Source organism: Humulus lupulus, chromosome 2 (assembly GCF_963169125.1).
Source record: "Humulus lupulus chromosome 2, drHumLupu1.1, whole genome shotgun sequence".
In the NCBI taxonomy this organism is placed as follows: domain Eukaryota; kingdom Viridiplantae; phylum Streptophyta; class Magnoliopsida; order Rosales; family Cannabaceae; genus Humulus; species Humulus lupulus.
In genome coordinates this window covers 89627018-89633377 of record NC_084794.1, presented here as the reverse complement: position 1 = coordinate 89633377, position 6360 = coordinate 89627018, and positions in this window count along the sequence as shown.

Sequence of the window (6360 nt, the reverse complement as noted above, 5' to 3'; positions counted from 1 at the left end):
CAGGGACTGGTGGGGGAATCTGGCCCTGAACATCTCTACCGGTCCCGGACCTAGTGCCGGCTAGTCGTGCGGATTTTCTTGGACGCATAGCTATCCAAGTCAATCTGCAAATAACGACTCGGCGGTCAGACAATGATGACAGGGTAAAAGCTTCTCCAAAACTCATCAATAGAGCATAATCAACCACAGATAACCAACATATAAGCGTCCATGCACTATATATAATTAATCATCCATATTTTCATTCACATGCACGGCGATGTTAATAAACATGCCTTAATATTTTCACACAACAGTCAAGGGCCAGGCCCTATCAGTATTTCATGCTTCCTAGTAATTCAGTAAATAACAACATTCATAGCTCATCTCAGGTACATAAGCACATAAACACACAAATGCACATTACCAAACCCTGATTTGAGCTTGTCTCCAGCAGCGAATGTACATGTCCAGGCTGTCTTTAGGAACCCTTAAACCTAGGACGCTCTGATACCAAGTTGTAATGCCCTGGATAGCCAAGACAGTTACACTGTGAACTTATAAAGGTGCAAGACTCGCTAATCAAGTCATTATTTTAAAAACGTGTCACTGAACATGTAAGAGCTAGGGTTAAAAAGGTTTTGGTCTCAAAAGACTCATTTCATATATTCAAACTATTATAAACACGGGATCCCATAAGAAAACAGAATTAAAATAAGTTTACAGACTCCCAAAAGTACATAAGTAATCACTAGCCATAATAAGGCAAGATATACAGTCTTCAGGTCTCGCGTCCCCGCCTAAGCCTCAACCGTGGCGGCCGGGCAACTGGCTATGTACATTTTGCTCGCAGAGCTCTCCAATCAAGGCTGATCTAACTTGCCCTTGCCTTTACCTGCACCACGTAGCACCCGTGAGCTAAGGCCCAGCAAGAAAACATCTTATACTACTCAATCATTGAAATCAGACAGTTAATTCAATATGCATGTATTTCTATCAGATAATCCACAACAGATATTCATCACGTACATTCAGATTCAAGATACAATCAATCACATATTACACTCATATCACATAATACGCAGGGCCGACGACTTAGGCCGCACCCTCTGTTTAACCCACTGACTCCGGCCCACTTAAACCGAGCTCAGTGCATAATAAGCTGTCCCCGGCTACCAGTGACCGAGCCGCGCCCTGTGCGCTAGTGAAACCCTTGGCACCCTTAGGTCGTTGGTTCACTAAATGGCTTGCATGGAATAATACCATCTTTTCAAGCGTTTACAATAGGGAGCCCTTAGTCCCGTCACATATATTCAACCAGGTACAGTTTTCTTACCTTTAGTCTGTACAGTTATTGAATTACGAGCAACGCCCCTCAAGCACAATCCGTTCCCGAGCCTAAACCTTTATCACCTAGTCACAACCAAAGTATAGGGTTCCATTAATACTTGAATATAGGTTTCTGGTTATAAAACTAACTCCCGGAAATCCGAATTCCACCAAGCACGGTGGTGAAATCAATCCCGAGCACACTAGACTACTTTCCCGTGCCTAAAACCCTCAAAAACTCATGTGTGCAACCAAGGGCTGCGGCCCTTGAAGCTTAGCCGCGACCCTAGCCTCAAAACAGAACCAAGCCCATCCTGAACAAAACACGCGCCGCAGCCCTTGCTTTGGGCGCCGTGGCGCCCTCCCATGGCTGAGCCTCCTTGGCCTTTTTCATCCTAGGGCCGCAGCGCTCTAGAACAGAGCCGCGACCCTCCCCTTTGTGCCCAGAAAACCCATCATTTATAAGCTTGAAACCTCACCTTAAACCATCCCAAAGCTCTCCAACTCATAACCAATTAATCCCAACTCCTATAGCATGACTTAAACAACATAATTCCAAAGAAAACACAGCCTAACACACACTAATCCTCTCTTTTCAATTTCTGAAACTCAAGAGCTATAAACACTCAAACTAGCCATTCAAATCCAATTTAAAACATCTAAACCATGAGTTGAAACTTACCTCTTTTGTTGAACCACTTCACCAAGCCAAAGCCAAGCTAAGTCCCCAAGTTTCCTCCTCAATTCTGCCTTAAAACATCAAAACCATGTTTGCCTCAAAACTTAACCAAAACCCAGAATTTCCAACCACAGAAGAGAAGATTAAATTGCTTACCTTAACCTTGACTCAGTTCTTGATTAATCCATGAGCTAAGCCTCCAAATCCCCACCTCAATCCTCAGAAATTCCAGCTGATTTTCCCTTAAAATTTCAGTGTTTTCCTTCCCTTTGTTTTCCTTGAGAGTGAGAGAGAACTGAGGTAAAGAGTTTTAGTCGGTTTATCTTTTCTTCTAAAATTTTCCTTAAGTCTATCTTATTGCTAAGTCAATCCACAGGCTCGGGGTGCCGGAATCGTCCCCGAGGCCAAAATGGTAAAATCCCCCAATATTCCCGCCTAGACATCCTAACCTCGAATATATCTCCATATATTTATTTTCATGACCCGATAGCCCAAATCACTACCCGATACCTAAAATACCCCCAACTTATCCAAAGTCATATCTTAAGTCCCGTTGTGACTTTTCCCGCTATCTGACCCTAGGATCGTCTCGAGTCGTGCTCTGCGAACCTGTCCACATAATAATGTGGTTCTCATATATATCACATATTTATTTCATATTATCACATAATATCATCAACTATCATATAATCAACATTAATCACATATTCACACGTTTAAGTCAACAATATCCACTCTAATCCCATTTATGCCCTCCTGGCATGCTAATCAAGGCCCCTAAGCCTTATTAGCAAATTTGGGTCGTTACAATAGCCTTCCCCAAAACTTGGAAGTAAATACAGGGCCCCTATCCATCAGGATAGACCTCAAAGTCCCAAGAAAGCGTAATATCTTTCTCACATAGAGATCTGCATACTAGTCAACTGTATTGCTCGTCCTCACTAACAAAAGTGAGCTGACTTTGTATACTGGTCCATAATAACCTGAACTGAATCACACTGGCCCACTGTCCTGGGCAATCCCCTCACAAAATCCATCGTGATGTCCTTCCACTTCCACTTTGGAATACACAAAAGTTGTAATGGCCTTATTGGTTTTTGATTCTCTGCCTTGACATGCTAATAGGCCAGACACTTTGCCACATATTCAATTACGTCCCTCTCCATCCCAGGCCACCACTATAAAGCTTTCATATCCTAGTACATCTTCATGGTGCCTGGATGAGGAGAACAAGGGGTAGTATTAGATTCATCTAGAACCTCCAATTTAATCCCAGTGTCCATCGGATCCCAAGTCCGATCCTTATACCTCAATAAACTCATACTTGACACTACATAATCCTTGGCTATTCTAGCTAAGACATTCCCCTCAATCCTTCCCATCTATGGGTTACTCAAATGTTTTTTCTTTGATCCTCTCTACAAGAGTAAACTCAAGTGTAATGTTGGCCAACTGGCCTACCAGTAACCCTATTCCAGCTCTGGTCATATCTTTCAACTAACCTGATGCATAAACAATCACCTTTCTTTCAATGAGGTGTCATAATAACCCATAAACTTGTTCTGATATGTAGGAAGACTTAGAACTCTTCCACAAAGCACATATAATACCTTGCCAATCAAAGGTTACTCTTGATCTCTAAGGTGTTCCTTGGCCTTGGCCAATCTCTAACTGAGAGTATACCAAAGTATCGTCAATAGAGATGATCACAAACCAATTCAAATATTCTTTGAACACCCTGTTCATCTATTCCATAAATGCTACCAGAGCATTAGCCAATCCAACAGACATGACTAAAACTCATAATACCCAATACTGATACGAAAAGCAGTCTTCTGCATACCCTTCTCCCTGATCTTTAGCTGGTAATGACCAGATCGAAGAACCACCTTGGAGAGTATCGTCTTACTCAATAACTGAACCTTTAGTTCCTATAGCTTTGCTGAAGCTGTTCAATACAGTGCCCTAGACCTGGTTCCGTCCCTAGCACCAAATAATCACAAATCTATCTCTTTGTGTAAAGGTAACCCTGACAAATCCCCTAGAAACACATCCAAAAACTCACAGACAAATCCAGTCTGTCCTGGTCCCACTGGCACGACCTGAGTGGTATCCATCACACTAGCTAAAAGTCTCATGCATCTTTCCGCAATAGGTCCCTTGCTCTAAGTATTGATATCATAAGTATATGCGTAACGCTCTGGTTACTCCAAGACCGTTACTGTGAACTTTGAACCATGCTTAACCCGCTAATCGAGTTCTTTGGTTATAAATGTGCATCTAGGTGTCATTAATAGGTTAAGGTGAAAAACCAATCAAAAGGAAAGGATATATTTTATATAAACATAAAAATGTTCATGGGCCTGTAAAAACATTTACAATCCAAAACGGTCATTACAATTTAAAATTTATAACTTACCGACCTAAGCGAAAAAAATAGGGCAAACCCCCTAGTTCCCCTGAGAAACTCCTTGGCTGTGGTGGTCAAGTGGCCGCATATGTACATATCACCACCTAAGCTCTCCACTCAAGGCTGGGTGAGATTTTCTTTCCCTTTACCTGCACCACATAGCACCCATGAGCCAAAGCCTAGCAATAAAACTCATTATTGCATATAAATATTATCAAATGATGATCATTATAATCATACATAGCTTATAGCCCTGAACAGATGAGTGAATATCACTCTGTGGTTCCATTAACCATGATGGAGCGTATAGCTTTAATAAGATCAGTGATTTAACACTTGAGGTTCTGTTAAACCATGATGAGTGACTGACGAGCAAGTCACTACGGGGCTCAGCACCCACAGCCATGTGACAATCCAGTCACCTGGACCTTTCGGCCCTGGCTCCAATCAAATGAGTGACCGTTGGGTAAGTCACTTCGGGCTCAACACCCATAGCCATGTGACGAAGCAGTCACCTGGGCTCTCTGGCCCTTGCTCTAAGTGACTAGCCATAGGCTAGACAAGTGCTTTTAGTTTTCATCGAACTTGAGGTTGGTCTGGCATTAATGCTCATTTGAGTCATTCAATGTAGATGTCGATTAGATCTAATCTTTGTTGGCTTGCGTTAAACACGCTAAGACCGTTCTTGACTTATTAGTCAATACCAGGTGACCAGTGTTCAGTACTACCGCTGAACTTGACTAATGAGTCAAAACTTCATAGTTGATACTGACACCATTGCCAATTTGACTAGTTAGTCAGTGCCAAGCACAAGTGAGCAAGATTTTCTAAGCATTTGATATGCAATCAATGTCCACATTTAAACACTCAACATGCCTCATGAATAAAGATGCATGTCAGATATGGGGTGCAATTTTCTTACCTCTGGATCGAGCGAGAATTAGTAAAAGAACGACCCTTGAGAACGATCAACCTTTTAGTTCTTTGATGGTCGCCTGGTCATAACCAATTATGGGATTCCATCAATAAAATGAAGAACAAAGGTTCCCGGACCAAAAATTAGCCTCCGGGACATCGAATCCTACTAAACCGGGTAGTAGGAACGATCCCGAGGCCTAAGGTTTGAATCCCCAAGCCAAAAACACACTTTTGGCCAAAATGCCACTATGGGCCACGGCCCTACCTCACCATGCCGCGGCCCGCCTCCTCAACCAGAAGCGGCCACACACTCATTCCCCAACACGGGTCGTGACCCTCCTTCTCCATGCTGCAACCCAATGGCCCAGCAGCTTCTCCCTTCCTCTTTAATGAGCTTGGGCCGCGACGCTCTAGAACAGAGTCGCGACCCCACCTGAAACTCAGCAAAAAACCCCTGTTTTCCCCTTTGAACTCATTTCAAAACCCCATAAAATCTCTCCCAATATCACAAAGCAAAGCCACCAACTATTACCACAACTTATCTACCATATAAGCATCAAAACCTAAGCCTTACACCAATCCAAACTTCATCAAATTCCCCATTTTAATGATCAAAACTCCAAACCTTAAAACCAGCACAAAAACAGGGCAAGGAACTATAAAATGGAACTAAAACCTTATCTTAAGCTTAGGTTGAATCCTCTTCAATGGCTGAACACTAGCCTAAGACCTCAAGCTTCAATCTCCAAGTTTGAATCCTCAAACTTGCTTCAAAATTCAAACGAAGGAGAAGAGAAAGGTGATGATCATGAGGGTGATAGAAAAAGCTCTGTTTTGGCTAACCTTCCACAGCCTTCAGCTTAAATATAGCCTATGTCAAATGACCAAAATACCCCTCATACTAAATTCATCCTTTAACAACTCCCAAGGGTAAAATCGTCCATTCCTGCCTATCTCGTTAATCATAATTAACACTCTCCAATTCCCATTATTCTCAAATACTAATAAAATCATATCCCATTACCCTTTAATTCCCGGTAATGCT